Source organism: Mustela nigripes, chromosome 7 (genome assembly GCF_022355385.1).
Source record: "Mustela nigripes isolate SB6536 chromosome 7, MUSNIG.SB6536, whole genome shotgun sequence".
In the NCBI taxonomy this organism is placed as follows: Eukaryota; Metazoa; Chordata; class Mammalia; order Carnivora; family Mustelidae; genus Mustela; species Mustela nigripes.
This window is the reverse complement of record NC_081563.1, coordinates 131,087,240-131,107,315: the sequence shown is the minus strand read 5'-3', so window position 1 is coordinate 131,107,315 and position 20,076 is coordinate 131,087,240. Positions and strand designations below refer to the sequence as shown.

General features: G+C 44.9%; 1 long non-coding RNA gene across 2 annotated transcripts in view; it reads left to right on the top strand.

Annotated features, from left to right (window-relative positions):
* The first annotated feature begins 6,105 nt into the window (after positions 1 to 6,105).
* The window catches only part of LOC132022799 (uncharacterized), a 50,227-nt gene continuing 36,256 nt past the window's right edge, over positions 6,106 to 20,076 (top strand). For both annotated transcript variants that reach the window (XR_009405724.1, XR_009405723.1), the window contains exon 1: positions 6,106 to 6,278. This is a non-coding gene — a long non-coding RNA (uncharacterized LOC132022799). The remainder of the gene's footprint in view (positions 6,279 to 20,076) is intronic.

Here is a 20,076-nt window from a genome sequence, read left to right as displayed (position 1 = left end):
TTTCGTAAATAGCAAGTGTAGAACCCGTGGCGGAGACTTCTCTTGTGTCCAAATAACCATTCTCCTGTCCTTCTGCAAAAACCGAATACCTTTTTTAAAATTTGAATTCCGGTGTAGTTAACATACAGTGTCATATTGGTTTCAGGTGTGTCATATAATGATTCGACAATTCTATACACGACTCAGTGCTCATCGAGACAAGTGTCCTCTCCATCCCCATCACTTAGCCCCCACCCCCACCTCCCCTCTGGGGACCATCAGTGTGTTCTCAATAGTTAAGAGTCTGTTTGTTGGTTTTTCTCTTTATTTTTTCTTTGCCCATTTGTTTCGTTTCTTAAATTCTACATGTGACTGAAATGATACGGTGTTTGTCTTCCTCTGATTTATGTCACTTAGCATCTTACCTTCTAGATCTAGCCGTGTTGTTGCAAATGGCAAGATTGCATTTTTTTTTTTTTTAGGATTTTATTTATTTATTTGACAGAGAGAGATCACAAGCAGGCAGAGAGGCAGGCAGAGAGAGAAAGGGGGAAGCAGGCTCCCTGCTGAGCAGAGAGCCTGATGCGGGGCTCGATCCCAGGACTCCGAGGTCATGACCTGAGCCAAAGGCAGGGGCTCAGGAAATATTTCTTGACTGAATAAATGAACAACTTGTACATACATTTCTAGGTTTGCACTTGGCAAAACATTTTCTCAAGCAGTAACTTGTGTTAATTTTGTAAAAGTCATAAACTAAATTTCTAACATTGTACCTCTCAAAATCTACTGCTCATCTCCGGTATTTCTGTAATATGATGTATCAGATAGGATGCGTTTGTTTATAAAGGTCACTCAATATGGTTTAGACAAAGGTACTTAATTATCTCAGAAAAAATCTTGCATCTCCTATTTGCTGTAATAATTCAGTGATGTCTTCCAGGACACAGGCTCTTCCCATCCTCAGCTTCCCCTTTCTCATCATTTTAGTGACCGATACCTTACCTCATGGTTCCAAAATGGCTGCCACCACAACCAAAGTAGTTTTCTCACACAGCAAGGAGAGACCGGGAGCTGGAGGTGGGAGAGGGGGGAGCTTTTATTCTCTCAGGGCTTCCTCTTTTTGTTGGGAGTAAAATCTTTTGTCAAGGCCCATGGCTGATCTCCATCTCATTGGCCAAAACTGGGTCACATGAGCTCCTCCATGGGAATCACAGGCAAAAAGCAACAGCATTGCCTGGACTGAAGTGGAGAGCTGGTCCTCAGGGTGTAGCCCAGGGACTTCTGCAGTGTCTGAGTCCCACCAGGGGGGTGGGGTGGGGGGGGGGGGGGGGGGGGGGGGCCGGCCAGGGGGGGGGGGGGGGGGGGGGGGGGGGGGGAGCTGTCAGGTCCAAACAATTTGCATAATAATACTAAAAAGTTATTTACCTACTTTCATTGTGTGGACATTTGCACTGTTAGTATAAAAGCAGGGACAAGAAGCCTGCTGTTACCTGGTAAAGCCAAACATTGAAGAGATTTGCAAAAATGTAAAAGATAGTGCCACTCCTCTCACTAAATGGATTTTTTGGGAAAATATTGTTGTTCATAACATATTTCATACAAATTGCTTGTTTATTAATATGTAATGGGATTATTATTGTTTTTAAATGGATTAATAAACATTTTAATTTTTTTCAGTTTCATCCTTTTTTTTGTTTTTCTTATCGTGGTAAGTGTACTCTTTTTACCCATCCCCCCCACCAACCTCCCCTCTGGGAACCACGAGCTTGTTCTCTGTATTTAAGAGTTCGGGTTTTTTGTCTCTTTGTTTGTTTCTTAAATTCTACGTGTGAGTGAGAGGAGCCTGGCTGGCTCAGTCAGTAGAGCCTGCCACTCTTGATCTCAGGGTGTTGAGTTTGAGCCCCATGTTGAGTGTAGAGATTAGTTTTAAAAAAAAAATTCCACATATGAGTGAAATCATGTGGTATTGATTTTTTTCTGACTTATTTCACTTAGGATTATACACTCTAGGTCTATCCATGTTGTTGCAAATGGCAAGAGGTCATTCTTTTTCATGGCTGACTAATATTCCATTACGTATCTTTATCTCTATACAGATAGAGATAGAGATAAGATATATATGATACATCTTCTTTATCCATTCATCTATAGGTGAACACTTTGGTTGCTTTCCTATCTTTGCTGTTGCAAATAACTCTGCAATAAACAAAGGGTGTGTGTATCTTTTCGAACTAGTGTTTTCATTTTCTTTGGGTAAATACCCAGAGGTGGAATTACTGGATCACATGGTATTGCTTTTCTTTTCTTTTCTTTTTAAGATTTTGTTATTTTTAAAAGATTTTATTTTATTTATTTATTTTGAATGAGAGAGTGAGCAGGAGGAGGGGCAGAGGGAGAGGGAGAGAATCTCAAGCCAGCTACCCATTGAGCGCAGAGCCAAATGTGGGGTTCAGTCTCAAAACCCTGAGATCATGACCTGAGCCTAAGCCAAGTATCAGATGCTCAACTGACTGAGCCACCCAGGCGCCGCTGTGGTATTTCTATTTTTAACTTTTTGTGGAACCTCCGTACTGTTTTACGCAGTGGCTGAATCAATTTGAATTCCCACCCAGAGTACACAGGATTCCTTTTTCTCCACATCCTCACGAACACTTGTTTCTTGTGTTGCTGATTTTAGCCATTCAGACACATGTGACTTCAATTTGCATTTCCCTATGATTCGTGGAGTTCAGCATCTTTTTATGTGTGTTTTGGTGCTCAGCACATCTTCTTTGGCAAAATGTCTGTTTAGTTCCTCTGCCCGTTTTTACTCAGATTACTGGGTTTTGGGTGGTTCAGTTGTGTAAATTCTTTATATATTTTGGATAATAACCCCTTATCAAATATGTCATTTGCAAATATCTTCTCCCATTCTGTAGGTTGCCTTGTTGCTTTGTTAACGGTTGCCTTTGTTGTACAAAAGCTTCTGATTTTGGTGTGATTCCAATAGTTTAATTTGCTTTTGTTTCCCTTGCCTGACAAGACAAATCTGGAAAAAATGGTCCTATAGCTAACATCCAAGAAAGTACTGCCTACATTTTCCGCAGTTTTCATTTCTAAGTTGGTGTCTTGAGATAAAAAGAAAAAAATGGAAAACTTCTAGTTTAGATGAATCTAGGAGGTAGGTGCCATTCGGTGTGCACCCAATCAGGGTCTTGGTGCAAGGATTGAGCGGAAGTGGCTGTCCAGGCGCAAGCAAGAACGTCCGCCGTACTTTCCAGAAGCTCGCAGCCTCTATAGCCTATACACAGCCTGTGTGTGTAGTTAAGTGTTTGTTTTTTCTTTTCTTTCACATGATTTGTATGAAACTTGCACTTTCTTCATGGCATCGAGCTTCATGTATAAGAGTTTAGACCCAGCGGTTCTGGTACTAAGTAATTTATAACCTTCAGCAGTGTCTTAGTTCCTCTATAGGAGCCTGTAAAATGGGATAATGGACCACAGTGTCCCATCTGTAAAATGGGATAATGGCCCACTCTTCCTATTTTGCAGATTGAGTCTTCCAGTGGGTTAAAGAGATGAAGCCTGTGAACACAGAGTAGCAGGCCTGACCCAGAGTTAGCACCGCTCTTAATTCTGTCAAGAGCAGTTGCGGTTAATTCTCTCTTTTTTACTTTTTTTCCGTTTTTTTTTTTTTTTTTTTTTTTTACTTTTTCTCTCTTTCTTACTTTTATTCATGTTCTGAGTCACCATCCTCCTCATAAACATTTGCTACCTTGAAAATCCGAGGCCTACCGCCGTGATGTTTTAATATGACATCTGGAGACACAGGACTGGATGACCCGTGGGGCCCTCACCGTCAGCAGAACTTAAAATTACACAGGACCAGGGGCGCCTGGCTGGCCCAGTTGGTGGAGCATGTGACTCTTGGGGCTGTGGGTTCAAGCCCCATGCTGGATGTAGAGCCTACTTTAAAAAAAAAAAAAAAAAAAAAAGCCGTGGGAGGGGTGATGGTGAGGAAGAAACCTAAAAAAAAAAGAAAAAAAAAATTGCACATGATCGGCAATGGAGAGATGCTTTTTTCCCTCCTCCAGTCCCTGATCTGTTTTCCCCCCAACCCTCTCATCCACACACAATTATAGCTGAACATACGCATGTGTATGTGTCTATTTATTTCTTTCACTTCTGACTTGGCAACCGTGAAGGAAACAGATTCAGTCAATAAATGATCCAGGAAGCAGCTTCTCACCATTGTTTACGGGCGTGTTGCACTGTCCCCAGCGGGATAGAAATTGTTATTTTAAAAAAAGGCCCGAGGGACTGATTAATGAACATGGGTATGGGGAGGGCTCCTTTTCGCTTAACAGAAATGTTCTGGAATGGTTCACAGGTTGCACAACATTGTGAATGGACTAAATGCAACCGAGTTTTGCACTTAAGGAAAACAGTCAACTTTGCATGTATTATAATGCAATAAAAAATAAAACAGGGCCCAAGGGACTTCCGGGCGCCTCCCTGGGACACTTTGGGGGGGGGGGTGTCCAACACTCAGATCCCCCCACCACAGCCAGTCCTCTGTCTGCCGGGGACCCAGGCCTTGCCTCCTCTAGGACTGGCCACTGAGCTGTCTGTCTGGAGGCTCCGCCCCCTTTCCTCCTGGCCTGGATCCTGGGAAAATGACAAATGCACCAGAAACACGATGTCTTCCGCAAAAAGAGCGGCCAAGCTGTCACAGATGTTGGTGTCCTTCCCGGGAAGGGAACCGCCCTTGCCCGGCGTCGTGACCATCACCTTCTGAAGCCGCAGCAAGAAATGCGTTCACAGACGCTCTCTTCATCCTTCTGCCTCATTCCCAGTGAGGAGAAGCTTCCCGGGCACTTTTTGGAAATCCAAGGTGTATACAGGCCCGCCCGGGCCTTACTGTCCTCGTGTTGTCCAAGACCCCACAAAACTCAAGTGATTCCCTCTGCCTTCGTCCAGGCCTCTAGAGAAAGCGACACTTAATCACCTCAAATTCCTTTCTGTCTCTGACAACCCCCCCCCACCAGCCCCAGCCTGAGAAATAAAGCCATAAATATGTTTCTCTCTGTTGACATTCACACCGGAAAGAGAGCAGTTCCAAGTATCACAGTTTCCTTTCCTATTTTATTACTAAACAGCAAGAAACAGAGCAGTGGGGCTTTCCTGGCCGATGGGGGCACCGCAGTGTGTTTCTCTTCTCTCCCCACGGGGGAGGAAGCCAGCTCTTCACACCACTGCCAAAGCCAAAAGGTTTCTGCACGAGCCACCGCCGCCCAGGGCCCGCGGAGGCCATTGGGTCGGAGACGGGGCGCACGTCCGGCCGCGCAGGCCGGGGACAGCGCGGCCCAGAGAACATTCGGGAGCCGGCCAGCGTCCCTCCCCTCCTCCCGGACTCAGGTTTGAAAATATCAACAACATTCCTGTCCACTGTAATCAAATACTTGCGCAAAAGGCTATGGAATGCGCAATAATTTGTCAGGCGTCCTTTTAGTGGCGTCCACTAGAGCAAACTCTGACGGGCCCCCTTGACCCTGAGAGACTGTGCCCTTTGACCTTATTTGGGCCTCTTTTATGCGGGGCTTCACTCTGACCAGATGGCGAAACTATCAAAGGATTTTATGAGTAAAAACTGCTTTCTCAACTTGCAAGTTGTATATTTCTTCCCATGTTAATGTGAACTATCAACCCAGAGGCTTTAAATTGAAAACACAAAAGGTCCCCCTGCAGCTGGGGGGGGGCCCTGCGCTCTCCCCGCATGGTGTGTGAGCCCAAGAGCTACGGGTGTTTGCAGAGAAAACAGCTGACACCCAGATGAGGACAATTTCAGCTAAATATTTAAAATAGCCATCAAGAAAGGAATGATTGATTGGGTTTTTTTTTTCTTTTTTTCTTTCTTTTTTTTTTTTTTTTGGTTCCGGCCTTGATCTTTTATCAAGCTGCGGGCAAACGTGCTTCCTGCGCTCAATCCAAACTCTATCTTTTCTCTCCCTCCACCCCATCCCGGGTTTCCACCTTCCGGGCAGGCTGGGTGACACATTAAAAATAATTAGATCAAATTGCGCCTGGAACACAAAATAGGAAATGTGGGCTTTGGGTGTTCGATTTCAGGCCCCATCGGCCCGAGGAGGGCGGGTCGGGGGTGTGCGTGGCGATCTGCCGTTGGTTTGGCCGATTCTGGGAACTGTTGGAATGATTAGGGCGAGTCCGCGCCACGAAAACGTCCGGGCCTAGAGCAGGAGGCGGACGCGCTTCTGGCACCGAGTACCCTGCAGGACCCGGGCGCCCAGGCTGTCGAGAAGGTGCGTGTTGATACCCCAGCGCCCGCCAAACCGCAAAGAAAGAAACGCGCCCCTCGCCCCCCAGTGTCAGGCGTGATGGGCGTTGTGATGAGAACAAAGCCCGTCAACGCGATGGAGGCCGTGCAGTGAGGGGGTGATGTTCCAGTGGGTCCGGTTAGGCAGAGTCCCATGGAGAAGGGGACGTTACCGCAAAGTTCAGAAGGACCCAAAGGAGGCGGCTCAGGGAGGCTCTGGGCGGTGCAGCCGGTCCCAAGCCACAGGGCCTTTGGACCTCCACGTTCTCGTAGCCAGATTGAAGAAGGAGAAAAGAAATGGGTGGAAGCCGTTTCAAGCTCTTTCTTATTTTATGGTAATGATGTGTTTTCTTTTATTCGTGTTCTAGTGTTTCTCTTGATTCCAGGTTTTCAAACTTTTAAGTTTATTTCAATTTATTACTTATTTTCTTGAATTTTGCTTTTATTTAATACTCTGTTCTGCTACAGTTAACCTCTCGGAATGTTAAATTTTCTAGTAGTGGGAGAGGTGATTTCCAAAAAGTAACGAATGAGATTTTTTTACCCTTTTTTTTTTTTCACACCAAGTCTTTGCAACCTAGGATGTGATTTGTGCCAACAGCCCATCTCAATGTGGACACGATATTTTCATGGAAGAGATTTGATCTGAATTTAGATTTCATGAATTTTATTTCATAAAACGGAAAAGTGTACTCAGTGGATACTTACCCCATAAGAGTGTTGTAGTAGGGCGCCTGGGTGTCTCAGTTGGTTAAGCATCTGCCTTCAGCTCAGGTCATGATCCCAGAGTCCTGGGATTGAGTCCCGCATCAGGCTCCCTGCTCCATAGGGAGTCTGCTTCTCCCTCTGACCTTCTCCCCTCTCATGCTCTCTCTCATTGTCTCTCAAATAAATAAATAAAATATTTAAAAAAAAAAAAGTGTTGTAGTAACCGAGTGAAGGGTCAGTTTTGAAGTTAAAGTTAGAAATCCAGTCAGATGCAACAGCCATACTTCAAGTGGGGGGTGGCCACAGGGGCACGTGGCAATAGTATTGGGGCCAGCTCAGGTCTGGGGAAGAACAGCGGAGCCCCCCAGAAGAGCAGCACGGGAGAGGGGCCGTCAGCACAAGGTCCAGGGGCTGCAAAGGAGTTGGCCACGCCAGGACGAGCGTGGCCAAGGCAGGAAGCAGAAGCAGGGGTGTGGGCACCGGGCAGCTCCCATGGGTCTCCTAAGCTGGGTAAAGAGCTCGGATGTGTTACAAGTAGGAGTTGTGTCCCAGGTGGAAGGCAAGGGTGCAGAGCAGGAGTACATTTCCCTGTGACACTTGGGAAAGTCGTGTATCAACTGCTGGGAACACTGTAGATAGCCAGAACATACAACCCCAGGCTAGCAAATGCCTCAAGGTCGAAAGGAGGCTCCCAGCCCCGCTGGAATAGCAAAATGCTGCAAACAGCCACAATATCACCAGTCAGAGAAAGGGTAAATAGAACGTGATATGTTCCTGAGAGAGAATCTGAGCCTGGGGTTGAAAGGAATCGTATGTATCAACATATGCTACATTGGAGAACAAGAGAAGTGGAACAAGAAAGTACTTACATAAATTAATGTGACACTTAGAGATAGGGATGGATATAGACAGATATATACATACATACAGAATATTAAAATTACTGAACAGGGCTGGGAGGAGACACAAATTTCATGATACTGTAGGTTTTGACGGGGAGGAGGGCTTGAGGATGGGTTTAGTGGGCGGAACTTTATCGGTATGTTTTACTTTTTTATTCAAAAAATATCTCAGAGGTTGAACACAGATTATATTCGGTGATTTGGGGCAGTGAGAATATACGTATTTATTAGTCTGCATTCCGCACTTTTGAGTTGATCTGAATGTTCTCCAAATTAAAAGCAAAAGCCTATCGTAAGAGAAAGGGAACCTCTGTCACCCCCAGTCCTCACATATAGTCTGTCCCTGGGTTTCCTGTAACCTTCCAGTGCTGACCGTGGCTTGGAATGAGAGAGTACAGATCTATTACATACTGTGTTTACTTATAACCTTTCCTGGGGGTGGGGGGAGAAAAAGTTGCTGGCCTGGTTCAGCAAATGTCTGAGGCTGACCATTGAAAGGATTTTTAACTCCTTCATCACTGGCGTCAAGCCATCTAGTGTGTGTGTGTGTGTGTGTGTGTGTGTGTGTGTGTGTGTAACTTCAAGATTTTGAGGGCTCACATGCCTATGGTGTGGTTCTCACACCCCTATGCCTCTCTCTGTTTGGAACAGTGAAGGCCAAACATGTTCCATGTTGAGCAAAAAATAAGTAGTAAAAATTTAAAAGTTGACAGTCATGTTCTCCATGGCAACAAAGAAAATAAATTCCTCTTGGATGCCCAGGTGGCTCAATCTGTTGAGCGTCTGCCTTCAGCTCAGGTTGTAATCTCAGGGTCCTGGGATCGAGTCCCACATCGGGCTCCTTGCTCAGCGGGGAGTCTGCTTCTCCCTCTGCCTGCTGCTCCCCCTCCTTGTGCTCTCTCTCTCTCCCTGAGAGATGAAAAGAGAAATAAAAAAAAATTTTTTTTTCAGAAAAAGAAATTCCCCTTCTCTGATTTCAGAAGCTATAATAGCTGCTATGAATTACATATTTGTGCCCCCCCGCAAAATTTATGTGTTGAATCTCTAATCCCCAGTGGGATGGCCTTGGGAGATGGGGCCTTTGGGAGGTAATTAGCTCATGAGAACAGAGACCCCAGGATGCATATAGTGCCATTATAAAGAGACACGAGAGAGCTTGTCTTCTGACTGTCTCAGCTCTCTGCCATCTGAACGAGAAGGTGGCCGTCTGCAAACCAGACAGGGGGCCCTCACCAGACACCAGATTTGTGGTGCCTGGATTTTGGACATCCCAGCCTTTAAAAATGGGAGAAACCAAAGTTTGTTGTTTAAGCCGCCCAGCGTATGATACCTTATACCTTGTTATACAGCAGCCCAAGCTGACCGCCACAACTGCATAGAGAGCCTTTCTGTAACTCCGTCACTAGCTGTGTGGCCTGTAGCAACGTCCCAGGATTTAGATTCCGATCTGTCTAATGGGCACCATAATAATCCTGTCTTCCTCACAAAACCAGGGTGAGGTACAAAGGGAACAATACGTGTGAAGGCCTTAGTACAATTTGCATTAAGTACAGACAGACCTATCAGTGATCATTCCTATCTCTTTATCTTTTTTTGCACTTACGTGTATGCGACGCATGGGGGTGGCTGGGAACACAGGTTTTGTGGGCAAACAGGTAGGTTGGAGACCTGGCTCACCCGCTTCCTAAAGTGAACTTGGACAACTAACTAGCTACAGAGAGGCTCAAAGAGCTAAGTAAGACAGCCCTTGGAAAGCACCTAGCAAGGGTCCTGGAACGTGTTTAGTGCTTGAGGGATGCTGGCCGCTGGGGCACCGTTTCATGCCAGGAGGCTCTGGTTCTCATTCCTACTGGACAGAAGCACTGTTGGCAGCAGAGAAGCACTAGCATTTCAGGGAGGCTCATGTGTTCATGTATCTGGCTCCCAAGGTGACTTATCCTTGCAAAGTCAAGAAAACAATTGCTTGTAGAAAAATGCCATTCTGAGTCGCATCAATAGAAATCATCACGCATTCTTTTTGAAAACACCTTTGCCTATTTAAAAGTATGATCTGGCCTCCAAACCAAAGCCTGTCGCCTTCTTAAATTGCTCTAGTTACTATTGTTACCCCATCAGCCTTGCTTACCCAACCAGGTTTATCAACGGCAAATGTTGCCAGCTTCATTGAGTTATGACTATAAACATACGGAATATGAGAACAAGGTGGAAGGTGGCTTCTCTACAACGGCTGTAATTTATCCAAGGTTTTGTCCTGGCCTTTGATTTGGAGCTGACTCTGGATCTAGTGTCCCTCTGATTGCATTAGGGGCGGCCTTAGGGGTCAGACAGAATTCCAAGGTCCTGGAACCAGTTAGAAGAATGGAGAATGCACATGTGTGGAGGGACAGGGGAAGAGGCCTTTGTAACAATGATCCTCCAAGACTCAAACACTAGTTGACCAGGTGACCTTGGGAGAGGACAGGGCCAGCTTCAGGGGTATGCAACTTGTCCCTGTGCTCAGGAGGGCCCCATTCTTGGTTTAATGCTCTGTTGTCGCCATGTTGGAATTCTTTTTTTAAAGATTTTTTTTTTTTTTTTTTTTTTTTATTTATTTGACAGAGAGATTACAAGTAGGGCAGAGAGGCAGGCAGAGAGAGAGAGAGAGGAGGAAGCAGGCTCCCTGCTGAGCAGAGAGCCCGATGCGGGACTCGATCCCAGGACCCTGAGATCATGACCTGAGCCGAAGGCAGCGGCTTAACCCACTGAGCCACCCAGGCGCCCTGGAATTCTTAATAAGACTGTACCAAGAGGCCCCACACTTTGATTTTGCACTGGGCCTTGCCAATTAGGTAGCTCGTCCCGGAAGAGGAAGCCAAAGCTCTTGCTTACCCCGGGCACAACTGTGACCATTATAATTGGTGACAAATACAGTGTACACCCAGGGAATAATACAATAATACTGATCACAAGCAACATACATGAACGAAGGATTCTACACAAAGTATTTCATTTAATCCTCCCAAGGACCCATTTTAGAAATGATAAAACTGAGGCTTACGGATACTACTGATAGTTCGCACCTATCAAGCACTTACCAAGCATCTTTACAAGCCCTTCCCATGCAGAATCTCCTGTACTTTTCAGAAAAGCTTGTGAGGTAAGAATTAATGTTTCCACCACATGCTAATCCTTACAAATGCAAGCTATTAAAATAGTATAAAAAATAGAATAATCCAAAGAAAACGGAAGGAAGATAATAATAAAGGTAATTTTTAAAAAGATTTTATTTGTCAAGGAGAGAGAGAGCACATGCACGCACAAGCAGGGGGAGCGGCAGGCAGAGAGAGAAGGAGGCTCCCTGCTGAGCAAAGAACCCGATGTGGGACTCGATTCCAGGACCCTGGGATCATGACCTGAGCCAAAGGAGGATGCTTAACCAACTGAGCTATCAAGGCATCAATAAGGGTAATTCTAAAGAAAACAAAATAAAAAACAAAAGATTTTGAGAGGAAGAACTAAGTTGGTTCTCTGAAAAGACTAATAATCTAAGGAAAATATCTTACTAAACTGATCAAAACAAATAAAAATATAAATAATAATATTAGGCATAAAAAGAGAGCTTAACTACAGATAGGGAAGAAAATCGCTATTAAAAATTAAGCAGAAAAGGTTTTATGATAAAAAGGATGAACACTGGGTGATATTAACAGCTTCTTCGGGAAACGTCACTTAACAAAACTGAGCCAAGATATAAAGACCTAAATAGACCTGACACTGTTGGGGAGACTGAAGCAGTAGCTGATACGTACACATACAGATATACACCCAGCATAAGTGGTTTACAAGCCAGTTCTACCAAACATTCCAGAAACAGGGTAATGGAGGGCGGCCCCGGGGTGGCTCAGTCGGTTAAGCATTCAGGTCTTTATCTCAGGGTCATGAGTTCAAGCCCCACGTTGGGCTCCACGCCCGGCGTGGCACCTACTTAAACAATAAAAGAGAAACAGGAAAACAAATTCTGGTAACTGCTGCCTGATACTAACCGCTAACATTTATTGAGCACTTGCTGTGTATCAAGCACTACACTAAAAGCTCTGTATGGATAAATTCAAACAAGGTAGGTACTGTTGTCCTCATTTTACAGAGAAGGAAATTAAGGCCAAAGATTTTAAGCAGTTTCCCAGAGTCATGTAGATGGCAAGGGACAGAGCTGGGATTCGAACAAGGTTCTTTCTTCTGTCAACTCCGCCACTAAGATCTGTGGCCTTTGTGTTCCTCCACCACTCCAGACTGGTTGAGGGAAGCCATGTAGACAGGGTTTCAGGGACCAAAAAATCAGGACCTTTGTGGTCTCTGGTTTGACTTCATTTCCTTTTCACTCCTTTGGTTAGTCACTAACACCTGATCAGGGGTCCTGCCCCTGCGGAACTCCTATTCAGTGTCTCGGATTAGGTGTTCATGCTTTATCATCCTCTTAAGAAATAGCAGCTGTGGGGTGTCTGGGTGGCTCAGTGGGTTAAAGCCTCTGCCTTTGGCTCAGGTCATGATCCCAGAGTCCTGGGATCGAGCCCCACATCGGGCTCTCTGCTCAGTGGGGAACCTGCTTCTTCCTCTCTCTCTGCCTGCCTCTCTGCCTACTTGTGATCTCTCTGTCAAATAAATAAATAAAATCTTAAAAAAAAAAAAAAAAGAGCTAGCAGCTGTCCTATGAGGGGCCTTATCTCTTGGAATCCGAAGGTAATCAAGCCTGAAGATATGACCTATTGGGCATCTCGGCCCCATGATTAAGAACAAGAAGACGGCTGCATGAGAATGACGCCGGGTTCATACTTCACATGTGGAATCCCCTTATGACAAAGGCCAATTACGATTTGTTAATTGAAATTTAAACAAATGTGTATGGATTATCTCCCAGGATCGGTTGTATATTATCTTAACTAATTCCCATGTGACAAATAAGGAGCTACAGCTCTGGGAGGCAAAGGAAGCCAGATGTTTGAGCCCCAAATCCAGCGGTCCCACATTTGGCCTGGAAGTACTGGGTACCATTGAATCCCAGCACGGAGAAAGAGGAGCTGATTCTTTGGAGCCTGTTGAGGCCACACCTGTCCTCCACTCAGGGACAGTTCCAGATTTTGTGAGACCTGAACTTTTACAATTGGGGAAAGGGACTCTTTAAAACAAAGACTATTTTTTTTAAAAGATTTGTTTATTTGGGTGCCTGGGTGTCTCAGTATGTTAAAGCCTCTGCCTTCAGCTCAGGTCATGATCCCAGGATCCTGGGATAGAGCCCTGCATCAGAGTTTCTGCTCAACAGGGAGCCTGCTTCCTCCTCTCTCTGACTGTTTCTCTGCCTACTTGTGATCTCTGTCTGTCAAATAAATAAATAAAATCTTTAAAAAAAAAAAAAAGATTTATTTATTTATCTGAGAGAGAGAGAGGGGGGAAAGAGAGGCAGAAGGTGAGAGAGAGAAAAAAAAATCTCAAGCAAACTCCCCACTGAGCACGGAGCCCGACGTGGGGTTTGGTCTTATGACCCTGAGATCATGACCTGAACTGAAACCAAGAGCCTGATCCTTAACCAACTAAGCCACCTAGGCACCCCTAAAACAAAGACTTCATAAACAATCTTATGTTTGCAAATTTTACAAACACCTATGACCATTCAAATATGTTGCCAGGACTCCTGCCAGGGCCATGGAAGCCTGGAAACCTCAATTTCACAAGTGTCTATTAAAATGATACTTTCAGGGGCGCCTGGGTGGCTCAGTGGATTAAGCCGCTGCCTTCGGCTCAGGTCATGATCTCAGTGTCCTGGGATCGAGCCCCACATCGGGCTCTTTGCTCAGCGGGGAGCCTGCTTCTCTCTCTCTCTCTCTGCCTGACTCTCCGCCTACTTGTGATTTCTCTCTCTGTCAAATAAATAATAAATAAATAAAAATAAATAAATAAAAATAAAATAAAATAAAATAAAATGATACTTTCAGGGGTGCCTCAGTGGCTCAGTGGGTTGAGCCACTGCCTTCGGCTTAGGTCATGATCTCAGGGTCTTGGGATCGAGTCCCGCATTGGGCTCTCTGCCTGGCAGGGAGCCTGCTTCCTCCTCTCTGTCTGCCTCTCTGCCTACTTGTGATCTCTCTCTGTCAAATAAACAAATAAAATCTTAAAAAAATAAAATAAAATGATACTTTCTGATTTGAGCTTGGGGATCAACCAGAAAAAAAGGGGTGTGGAAATGCTCAGCAATTTATTTATTGAATGGTTTCCAGAGCTGAAGCCCTTTGCTAAGTCTTAAATCTATGAAGTAGGTATTATTAGGATACCCATCATACAGGCGAGGAAACTTAGGCTCAGTGAGCGTAAGTGACTTGCTCAGGGCTCACACAAGCGGCAGCCATAGAACTGAGCTTCAAACCGGTCGGTCTGCCTTCTGGTCTTCATCCTGCATCTCTGTTGTGACCAGAATGATCATTGCTAAGAGGGACTTTGGTGCTGTCTTCCCAACGTGATCTGATGGCCACCATGGCCCCCCAGTGCCCATTTAATAGTGACCCTGGGCTTCGATGATTTGGAAAGTGCTGTTTCCCAAAACTTCCACATATCTTAAAAAAACAGTTGGGGAAATCATTTACTTCACAAACATGGTTTTTATGACCTCCGTACATGAAAACCAGAGAGTGTGCTTAGTGATTTAATTTCAGTAACTGTCCAGCATTGCCACTGAAGAAAAGGGACGTACATCATTTGCAGCCAAAGGCGATTTTTAAAATATATTTTTTGTTGTGGAATCATCTGTGATTTACAGAGAAGTTTCCCTTCACCAAGGATATGTTTGTCACTATTACGAAATCAACAGTTGGGTGTTGCTCTTAACTAAACTTCAAACTTTTGTTTGGATGGCCTAAAAGGAACATTTTTAAAGATTTTTTATTTACTTATTTGACAGACAGAGATCACAAGTCGGCAGAGAGGGAGGCACAGAGATGGGGGGAGGCAGGCTCCCTGCCAAGCAGATGCGGGGCTCGATCCCAGGACCCTGGGATATGACCTGAGCCGAAGGCAGAGGCTTTAACCCACTGAGACACCCAGGCACCCCTAAAAGGAACATTTTTAAAGAACTTTTCATAAGTAATGTTTGTTGAGCGCTTATTATGTGCCAGGCATGGCACTGAATATTTTACAGCACATTTCATCTGTGCAGCTGGCTCCCCAGTGGGGCTAAGCTACTTGCTTAGCCCCATTTTACAGATGGGACGCTGAAGCCCAGAGATCACTGTGCAACAGCTAATAAGATGAGGTTTGAATCCAAGCAGCCCAGCTCCAGAGCTGTCCACTGCAGACCACCACATTAAGACATTCCTTCTATTGTCCCCTGCAGAAAACATTCTCTTTTCTTTTCTTTCTCTCTCTCTCTCTCTTTTTTTTTTTTTTTTAAGATTTTTATTTGGGGGGCCTGGGTGGCTCAGTTGGTCAAGCATCTGCCTTCGGCTCAGGTCAGGTCATGATCTCAGGGTCGGGCTCCCTGCTCAGGGGGCTAATCTGCTTCTACCTCTCCCTCTGCCCCTTCCCCTGCCATGCACTCTCATTCTCTCTCTCTCTCTTACATAAATACAATTTTTTTTAAAGATTTTTAAAAGATAAAAAAGAAGATTTTTTTAATCTTTTTTGAAAAAGATTTAATCTTTAAAAAGATTTAAGATTCTATCTTCTTTAAAAAATATTTTTAAAAGATAAAATCTTTTTTTTAAAGATTTTATTTACTTATTTGAGGGTGGGGGGAGGAGCAGAGGGAGAGAGACAAGCAGACCCTACCCTGAGCAGGGATGTGGGACTGATGTGGGACTCCATCCCATGACCCCGAGATCAGGACCTGAGCTGAAATCGAGAGTCGGACCCTTAAGAGACTAAGCCCCCAGACACCCTTCTTGCCACCCAGAAAATTCAGCTCAAGCCCAGGAACTCATTCATTCATTCATTCATTCATTCAATAAATGTTCTATTTCTTCCTCAACTCCCAACCCCTCCTCACCACCACCATCAATGATCCGCCCCCTTCAGTGAACTCTAATAGCTTGAAACACCAGGGTCACCAACTCCAGTGACCTCGGGGCCCAGGCACACATCAGAAATGCATGCAGCAGGCCGAGTGGGAGCTCTGGGGGCCGGGAAAGCCAGTCCGCATCCTGGGACCATGTCTGCATGTGTCATTCCAGCTGGTCTAGGCATTTCTCTGCCTCTTACCTCTCTGTGCTCCAGCCAGTAGTCTCCAGGCAGAAATGCAGGAGCAAAGTCACCAGATCTTCCCATTTTTTCAAGAAAAGCCTGAGGTTCCCATTTTATGTGAATTTTAGCGATCTTCCAAATTCTTTGTAGGTCAGACAAAATCTACCTGTGGGTCAGAGGTGGCCTGTAGACCAGAGGTTTGCGCCCCTCTCCACAGCTCGGTTCCCTCCTCATTAAAATGGGGACAAGAAAAGTCAAGAGACCTGAGCAGGTTAGTGTTTGTAGAACATTTAGAACCGTGCCTGGCACCACAGAGAAGCTGTCTGCCTCACTGCAGACTTCAAAATAACAACAAATTAATTAGATGGAGAAACCGAGTCAAGCTGAGTCATTGAGTGCATTTCCGCCCCCCAACCCTAAGTGTTGACTAACCGAATCTCTCAACTTTCAACTATTTTTAGTCCTGTTGACACAGTCTCGGTGCCCGTATCTGAGCTCAGTGGGGCCTCACCCCACAGCCATGCGCCAGGGCCACCAAAGTCCTCCATTCCCATTAAAAGATGCAAAGAGGAAAAGCTTCCCTCCACAGGGACGTTTCTAAGTGTGCACGTAGGCTCACATTAAAAAAAAAAAAAAAAAAAAGATCTGAGTCCTCTTGCAGATAAATAGATATTCTTAGGAATATCTACTTTTTCTCCCATTACACCCTTCTGTCTGAAGATGTAAAGCCAGAGAGCTGACCTTTTGTCAGGTCCCATGATCTGATGACTGTTTTCTATTTCTGCTACTAGAAATCAAAACTGATCAGATCAGAAAGTCCTGGAAGCTTCTATCTCTGAATCCTGAAAGACTGGCCCATTTTTATTTCACTGTAAAATGAGAGAAGCTGTCCCCCAAGGCACCGTGAGCCTTGGCTGCCCCAAGTGCAACCTACACTTCACCTTGATACAGAGCTGTGGGCTGAAACCGGTGAGGCACCTGCGTGCCTTTGGAAAGGCACAGAGAGCAGGTGGGGCCACAGGCAGAGAGAAGCCTGGAGCCAGCAAGTAAATCCTTGCTCAGCAGTGTGCTTGGCTGCCCAGTCTCCGGGCATAGAGGTAGACTGGGGTTTCATTCATTGGCTATGAAACCTTCCAGTGCTAGGATCCGGGGGCTTGTAGCTCAGTTTCCGGGGAATCATCATACTGAAATGTAATCCAGCAGGATCCTCCGGATACCAGGAAAGAAATGGAGCAAATGGCCAAGGCCATCCCTTTTCTGCGTTTTGCCTTAAAACCGTGTTCTGTGACATTCCCAAGTTTGTGTTTTCTTTAAATTTCTGCAATTAGCCACACAAGTGGTTCCGTTGTTTCCTGAACCTTCATCAGAGCCCAAGGACCTAATTCAATAAGATTTGGAATTTTTTAAATATACAAATAGCAATTGTACTACTTATTCAAACCAAACGGTCAAAGCCTATTTTTTTCCCCGACTCAATGGGAGTCCTTGAGGTTATACAAGTGTGTGCGTGTGTGCGTGTGTGTGTGCGTGTGTGTGCGTGTGTGTGCGTGTGTGTGGTATAGGCATGTGGGGTTTTTAATGAAAACCTTTTAAAGGCATAGTGGGGTAAGTTAACAATCTAAATTTAAGTTAACTTCTTGAATTATGCACACATTTAGTCCTAATATTATTTAATTTTCTTTCTTCGTGTGTGTTTTCCACTAAGTGGTAAGAAAGAAAGATCAGTCACAGGAATGCTGGTAAGATGGGGTAATGCAGTTCCTTAATATTTGTCACCACCCCCTAACACACCCTGAGAAAACAAACAGCAAAGAATGCAGCTTTTCATGCGTTATCGGTCCTTCCAGACAGCTGGCTTCCCCCCCCACCAATAAATCACTCCAGGTCAATAAGACTTGTGATGATTTCATAGAATTTTCTCTAAACAACAACAAAAATACCCACTAAGTGACATCATGGATTAAACACGGCCTATGATCCACTAACAGTTTAACTTTTATGTAACTGTCATTCACCCCACTTTTGGTTAAGAACATTTATGCTTGGGGCGCCTGGCTGGCTCAGTGGGTTAAAGCCTCTGCCTTCGGCTCGGGTCATGGTCCCGGGGTTCTGGGATTGAGCCCCGTGCCGGGCTCTCTGTTTGGTGGGGAGCCTGCTTCCTCCTCTCTCTCTCTCTCTCTGCCTGCCTCTCTGCCTACTTGTGATCTCTGTCTGTCAAATAAATAAATAAAATATTAAAAAAAAAAAAGAAAACATTTATGCTTTACAGAAGAATTTAGCAAAAGGTCTGTATTCAGTAGGCATTTAATGGTATTATAATAATATAATATTGGAGTTATAATAATGAAAATCATCCTCAAAATCTTAAAAAAAAAAAAAGTAACCAGTTTTAGATACCTTTGAGACAATGACCGCTAAAAAGTTCAGCCTACTTCACTGATAAAAACAGGAGTAGCAAATTTAGTTATTTATGTAACTTCCAGGTTTTTCTGAACGGGGCACCAGAGTCTCATATTACAAAATGTAAAAGGCATAAAAGGGTACACAGCAGAAAGTTCTCCCTCGACTCCCAGCTTCCCGGGTTCCTCCCCAGAAGTGATCAACAGAAGCAGTTTCCAGGGGAGCCCCTCACAGGCAGTGGGTTGGATCAAACATATTTAAATGCTCCCCAGCGTCTCTAACGACATGTAGCTTAGGTTTTTCCCTTCTGAGTTTCTAATAATTTGAAATGGTACTTTTAGCAGGCGGTGGGTCACCTACAGTAGGGTCCCTTGGCCGACAAAAGCTGAAATCCACATTCCGAGTACAGTAACACATTCCTGTCCCTCTGCCCTGTCCCCAACATTCACACATGCGTGAAAGGTTCCAGCCCCCTAGGATCTGCTCTGATGCGGGAGTCCTGCAGGGGGAGGTTTTACAGGAGACGATCTTCAGTGATTCTTTCTTCGGAGACCCTGGAAGTCAAGAGCTCTCGTGCCTAATCCCTCCATCTCTGGAATGTTCCATGGGAATGCTGGACAATGACGTGTTGTGGCATGATTTTTGTTCATTACATTTCATCCCTGCCAGGGCTTCCCAAAGTACTTAGAGTAAGTTCCATACGATTTAGAGTGGCCACAAACATGGGTCTGCACCAGCCACTCAGGCCCTGGCCCCCTCCTTGCAACCCCGGAACATGCCCAGCAGGGACTGTGTTCAGGCCCATTCTGCTCCCGGGCTTCCCCTGCATTTTTTTTTTTTTTTTTTTAATATAATCTCATCATTCAAGTTTGAGCTCAGAATTCATCTTCTGGGAGAGCCCTCCCAGACCACGAATGCTGAATGTCTGTTTTAATCAGGCACCCATTTGTTCCCTTTCTGCCCAAGTACTGACTGGCTTTACTTTATCACAGGCATGGCTATTGGTACCATTCTGTTTGTTGATTGACTGATGGATTCTCAGGTTTATTTTCCACATTCCCCCACCGGACTGCGGACTCTAGGTGTGTCTGCCCAGTTCACCCTACCATTCCCGGCAGCCAGCCATACAGAAGTCACTTAACAAAGACTTGTTTGTCTCACTCTCAGGGTTGTAAGTTGGGGCCGTGATTGGGTGCAGAGATTACTTAAAAATTAAAATCTTAAAAAAAAAAAAAAAAGGTGGAATCAGGTTTAAAGAGCACTGTCCGATAGGAAGCACTATGAGCACATAGTATGTTTTTCTAAGATGAAAAGTGGTCTCACTATGTCTTCATACCATTACTCACTCTTTGAAAGGATTTGGTGTGTTTGTTTTCCTATTAGTCAATCTGCCTTTGCCCCTAAAATGTAAGCTTCTATGGGGGAATGGTTTGGGTCTGTACAGTTTGCCCCTTAGATGTAGCATTTCTAGAATAGCGGTACCTACCTCATAGGATTATTTTGAGAAGAAATGAGATAATGCATGTAAAATGCTTTCAATGGTATGTGGAACACATGATGCGTTTGATTAAA